Source organism: Eumetopias jubatus, unplaced genomic scaffold (genome assembly GCF_037043125.1).
Source record: "Eumetopias jubatus isolate StellerSeaLion01/CBP00866 unplaced genomic scaffold, mEumJub1_p1.0 scaffold_7, whole genome shotgun sequence".
Taxonomy (NCBI): Eukaryota; Metazoa; Chordata; class Mammalia; order Carnivora; family Otariidae; genus Eumetopias; species Eumetopias jubatus.
In genome coordinates this window covers 62196019-62202018 of record NW_028274813.1, presented here as the reverse complement: position 1 = coordinate 62202018, position 6000 = coordinate 62196019, and positions in this window count along the sequence as shown.

Genomic DNA, 6000 nt, shown 5'->3' with positions numbered 1-6000 from the left:
AGCACTCACCATAGCACCTACCCTCCCCAATGTCTATCACCCAGTCACCCCAACCCTCCCACACCCCGCCACTCCAGCAACCCTCAGTTTGTTTCCTGAGATTAAGAATTCCTCATATCAGTGAGGTCATATGATACATGTCTTTCTCTGATTGACTTATTTCGCTCAGCATAATACGCTCCAGTTCCATCCACGTTGTTGCAAATGGCAAGATTTCATTCCTTTTAATGGCTGCATAATATTCCATTGTATATATATGCTACCTCTTCTTTATCCATTCGTCTGTCAATGGACATCTTGGCTCTTTCCACAGTTTGGCTATTGTGGACATTGCTACTGTAAACATCGGGGTGCACGTACCCCCTCGGATCCCTACATTTGTATCTTTGGGGCAAATACCCAGTAGTGAAATTGCTGGATCGTACGGTAGCTCTATTTTCAACTTTTTGAAGAACCGCCATACTGTTTTCCAGAGTGCATTCCCACCAACAGTGTAGGAGGGTTCCCCTTTCTCCGCATCCCCGCCAATATCTGTCGTTCCCTGACTTGTTAATTTTAGCCATTCTGACTGGTGTGAGGTGGTATCTCATTGAGGTTTTGATTTGGATTTCCCTGATGCTGAGTGACGTAGAGCACTTTTTCATGTGTCTGTTGGCCATTTGGATGTCTTCTTTGGAAAAATGTCTCTTCATGTCTTCTGCCCATTTCTTGATTGGATTATTTGTTCTTTGGGTGTTGAGTTGGATAAGTTCTTTATAGATTTTGGATACTAGCCCTTTATCTGATCTGTCATTTGCAAATATTTTCTCCCATTCTGTCAGTTGTCTTTTGGTTTTATGGACTGTTTCTTTTGCTGTGCAAAAGCTTTTTATCTTGATGAAATCCCAATAGTTCATTTTTGCCCTTGCTTCCCTTGCCTTTGGCAATGTCTCTAGGAAGAAGTTGCTGTGGCTGAGGTCGAAGAGGTTGCTGCCTCTGTTCTCCTTTAGGATTTTGATGGACTCCTGTCTCACATTGAGGTCTTTCAACCATTTGGAGTCTATTTTTGTGTGTGGTGTAAGGAAATGGTCCAGTTTCATTCTTCTGCATGTGGCTGTCCAATTTTCCCAACACCATTTGTTGAAGAGACTGTCTTTTTTCCACTGGACATTCTTTCCTGCTTTGTCAAAGATGAGTTGACCATAGAGTTGAGGGTCCATTTCTGGGGTCTCTATTCTGTTCCACTGATCTATGGGTCTGTTTTTGTGCCAGTACCATACTGTCTTGATGATGACAGCTTTGCAATAGAGCTGGAAGTCCGGAATTGCGATGCCACCAGCTTTGCTTTTCTTTTTCAACATTCCTCTGGCTATTCGGGGTCTTTTAGGGTTCCACACAAATTTTAGGATTATTTGTTCCATTTCTTTGAAAACAGTGGATAGTATTTTGATGGGGATTTCATTGAATGTGTAGATTGCTCTAGGTAGCATTGACATCTTCACAATGTTTGTTCTTCCAATCCATGAGCATGGAACGTTTTTCCATTTCTTTGTGTCTTCCTCAATTTCTTTCATGAGTATTTTATAGTTTTCTGAGTACAGATTCTTTGCCTCTTTGGTTAGATTTATTCCTGGTATCTTATGGTTTTGGGTGCAATTGTAAATGGGATCGACTCCTTAATTTCTCTTTCTTCTGTCTTGTTGGTGGTGTATAGGAATGCCACTGATTTCTGTGCTTGATTTTATATTCTGCCACTTTACTGAATTCCTGTATGAGTTCTAGCAGTTTTGGGGGAGTCTTTTGGGTTTTCCACATAAAGTATCCTATCATCTGCAAACAGTGAGAGTTTGACTTCTTCTTTGCCAATTTGGATGCCCTTTATTTGTTTTTGTTGTCTGATTGCTGTGGCTAGGACTTCTAATACTATGTTGAATAGCAGTGGTGATAGTCGACATCCCTGCTATGATCCTGACCTTAGGGGGAAAGCTCTCAGTTTTTCCCCATTGAGAATGATATTCACTGTGGGTTTTTCATAGAAGGCTTTTATGATATTGAGGTATGTACCCTCTATGCCTATACTCTGAAGAGCTTTGATCAAGAAAGGATGCTGTACTTTGTCAAATGCTTTTTCTGCACCTATTGAGAGGATCATATGGTCCCTGTTCTTTCTTTGATTAATGTGTTGTATCACATTGATTGATTTGTGGATGTTGAACCAAACTTGCAGCCCAGGGATAAATCCCACTTGGTCGTGGTGAATAATCCTTTTAATGTACTGTTGGATCCAATTGGCTAGTATTTTGGTGAGAATTTTTGCATCTGTGTTCATCAAGGATATTGATCTGTAATTCTCCTTTTTGATGGGGTCTTTGTCTGGTTTAGGGATCGAGGTAATGGTGGCCTCATAAAACGAGTTTGGAAGTTTTCCTTCCATTTCTATTTTTTGGAACAGTTTCAGGAGAATAGGTATTAATTCTTCCTGAAATGTTTGGTAGAATTCCCCTGGGAAGCCGTCTGGCCCCGGGCTTTTCTTTGTTGGTAGATTTCTGATGACTGCTTCAATTTCCTTAGTGGTTATAGGTCTGTTCAGGTTTTCTGTTTCTTCCTGGTTCAGTTTTGGTAGTTGATACAGCTCTAGGAATGCATCCATTTCTTCCAGATTATTTAATTTGCTGGCATATAGTTGCTCATAATATGTTCTTATAATTGTATTTCTTTGGTGTTGGTTGTGATCTCTCCTCTTTCATTCATGATTTTGTTGATTCGGGTCATTTCTCTTTTCTTTTTGATAAGTCTGGCCAGGGGTTTATCAATCTTGTTAATTCTTTCAAAGAACTAGCTCCTTGTTTTGTTGATCTGTTCTACTGTTCTTTTGGTTTCTATTTCATTGATTTCTGCTCTGATCTTTATTATTTCTCTTCTCCTGCTGGGGTTAGGCTTTATTTGATGTTCTCTCTCCAGCTCCTTTAGGTGTAGGGTTAGGTTGTGTATTTGAGACCTTTCTTGTTTCTTGAGAAAGGCTTGTATTGCTATATACTTTCCTCTTAGGACTGCCTTTGCTGCATCCCAAAGATTTTGAACAGAGTTGTGTTTTCATTTTCATTGGTTTCCATGAATTTTTTAAACTCTTCTTTAATTTCCTGGTTGACTCATTCATTCTTTAGTAGGATGCTCTTTAGCCTCCATGTATTTGAGTTCTTTCCGACTTTCCTCTTGTGATTGAGTTCTAGTTTCAAAGCACTGTGGTCTGAAAATATGCAGAGAATGATCCCAATCTTTTGGTACTGGTTGAGACCTGATTTGTGACCCAGGATGTGATCTATTCTGGAGAATGTTCCATGGGCACTAGAGAAGAATGCGTATTCCATTGCTCTGAGATGGAATGTTCTGAATATATCTGTGAAGTCCATTTGGTCCGGTGTGTCATTTAAAATCTTTATTTCCTTGTTGATCTTTTGCTTAGATGATCTGTTCATTTCGGTGAGGGGGGTGTTAAAGTTCCCCACTATTATTGTATTGTTGTCGATGTGTTTCTTTGCTTTTGTTATTAATTGCCTTATATAATTGGCTGCTCCCATGTTCGGGGCATAGATATTTACAATTGTTAGATCTTCTTGTTGGATAGACCCTTTAAGTAGGATATAGTGTCCTTCCTCATCTCTTATTACAGTCTTTGTTTTAAAATCTAATTTGTCTGATATAAGGATTGCCACTCTAGCTTTCTTTTGGTGTCCATTAGCATGGTAAATGGTTTTCCACCTCCTCACTTTCAATCTGGGGGTGTCTTTGGGTCTAAAATGAGTCTCTTGCAGACAGCATATCGATGGGTCTTGTTTTTTAATCCAATCTGATAGCCTGTGTCTTTTGATTGGGGCATTTAGCCCATTTACATTCAGGGTAACTATTGAAAGATATGAATTTAGTGCCATTGTATTGCCTATAAGATGACTGTTACTGTGTATTGTCTGTGTTCCTTTCTGGTCTATGCTGCTTTTAGGCTCTCTCTTTGCTTAGAGGAGCCCTTTCAATATTTCTTGGAGGGCTGGTTTCGTGTTTGCAAATTCCTTTAGTTTTTGCTTGTCCTAGAAGCTTTTTATCTCTCCTTCTATTTTCAATGACAGCCTAGCTGGATATAGTATTCTTGGCTGCATATTTTTCTCATTTAGTGCTCTGAAGATATCATGCCAGTCCTTTCTGGCCTGGCCAGGTCTCTGTGGATAGGTCTGTTGCCAATCTAATGTTTCTACCATTATTGGTTACAGATCTCTTCTCCCGAGCTGCTTTCAAGATTTTCTCTTTGTCTCTGAGACTCCTAAGTTTTATTATTAGATGTCAGGGTGTTGACCTATTTTTATTGATTTTGAGAGGGGTTCTCTGTGCCTCCGGGATTTTGATGCCTGTTTCCTTCCCCCAAATTAGGGAAGTTCTCAGCTATAATTTGCTCCAATATACCTTCTGCCCCTCTCTCTCTTTCTTCTTCTTCTGGGATCCCAATTATTCTAATGTTGTTTCATCTTATCATATCGCTTATCTCTCAAACTCTGTCCTCGTGATCCAGTAGTTGTTTATCTCTCTTTTTCTCAGCTTCTTTATTTTCCATCATTTGGTCTTCTATATCACTAATTCTCTCTTCTGCTTCATTTATCCTAGCAGTTCGAGCCCCCATTTTTTATTGCACCTCATTAATAGCCTTTCTGTTTCGACTTGGTTAGGTTTTAGTTCTTTTATTTCTCCACAAAGGGTTTCTCTAATAACTTCCATGCCTTTTTCAAGCCCAGCTAGTATCTTTAAAATCATCATTCTGAACTCTAGTTCCAACATCATACTAATGTCTGTATTGAGTAGGTCCCTGGCAGTTGGTACTACCTCTTGGTCTTTTTGTTGAGGTGATTTTTTCCATCTTGTCACTTTGTCCAGAGAACAGATGAATGAGAGAACAAAATGCTAACAGGGTAACAACATTCCCAGAAAATATACTCTAAAAAATCAGAAAAGACCTGAAACTAGGGGGAAAGAAAGGGAAAGAATGCAAAAGGAAAAAGAGAAAAAAAGAAAAAGATAAAAACAAACAAAAACAGAACAAAACAAAACAAAAAGAATATGATCAGTCTGGTGCATAGATCAGTGCCACACACTAGATTTTGGGTGTATTTTGGAACTTATATATGTACAAAAATAAGGGTTAATACGATGAAGGGATGGAATATGATTGTAAAGACAAAAATTATAAAAGATTTTATAAAAGGAATTGATTAAATAAGGAGTTGTTTGAAAAAAGAAAGAAGAGGATTAAAAAAGGGGGGGGAGAATATGGTCAGGCAGGAGGCTAGAAAAAAGCCATACACTAGAGATTTAGGGTATATTTTGATCTGTTAGAAGGAAGTGTATCTCAAAATTTTAAAGAGAGAACAACTTATATATATATGCCAAAAATAAGGGTAACTACTATGAAGGGATAGAATATGACTCTAAAAATGAAAAATAAAAATGTTTTCTTTTTAAAAAGGTATTGATAAAAGATGTTGGTTGAAAAAGGGAAAAAGAAAAATACAAAAAAAAAAAAGACAGTTAAAAAAAATTAACTTTGAAAGACTAAAGAATCATGGTAAAAAACCCATGAATTCTATGTGCAGTGTTCCCCTAGCTCTGGAGTTCTGCCATTCTCATTGATCGGTAACCTTGGTCTTGGCTGGCTGTTCGTGCTGATCTTCTGGGGGAGGGGCCTGTTGCCGTGGTTCCCAAATGTCTTTGCTGGAGGCGGAATTGCCATGCCCTTGCCTGGTCCGGGCTAAGTAATCTGCTCCGGTTTGCTCTTAGGAGCTTTTGTTCCCTGTAAGCTTTTGGTACAGCTTTGGAGGACAAGAGTGAAAATGGCAGCCTCCCAATCTCCGCCCCCGAGGAGCCGAGAATTCAGGCCCTGCTCCTAAGTGCACCCCCAGAGAAAAGCAGTCAATCACTCCCATCTCCCGGGCCTCCAGCCGCACTCCGTGCTCACCCGGCCTGTGACCGAGCATTTCTATC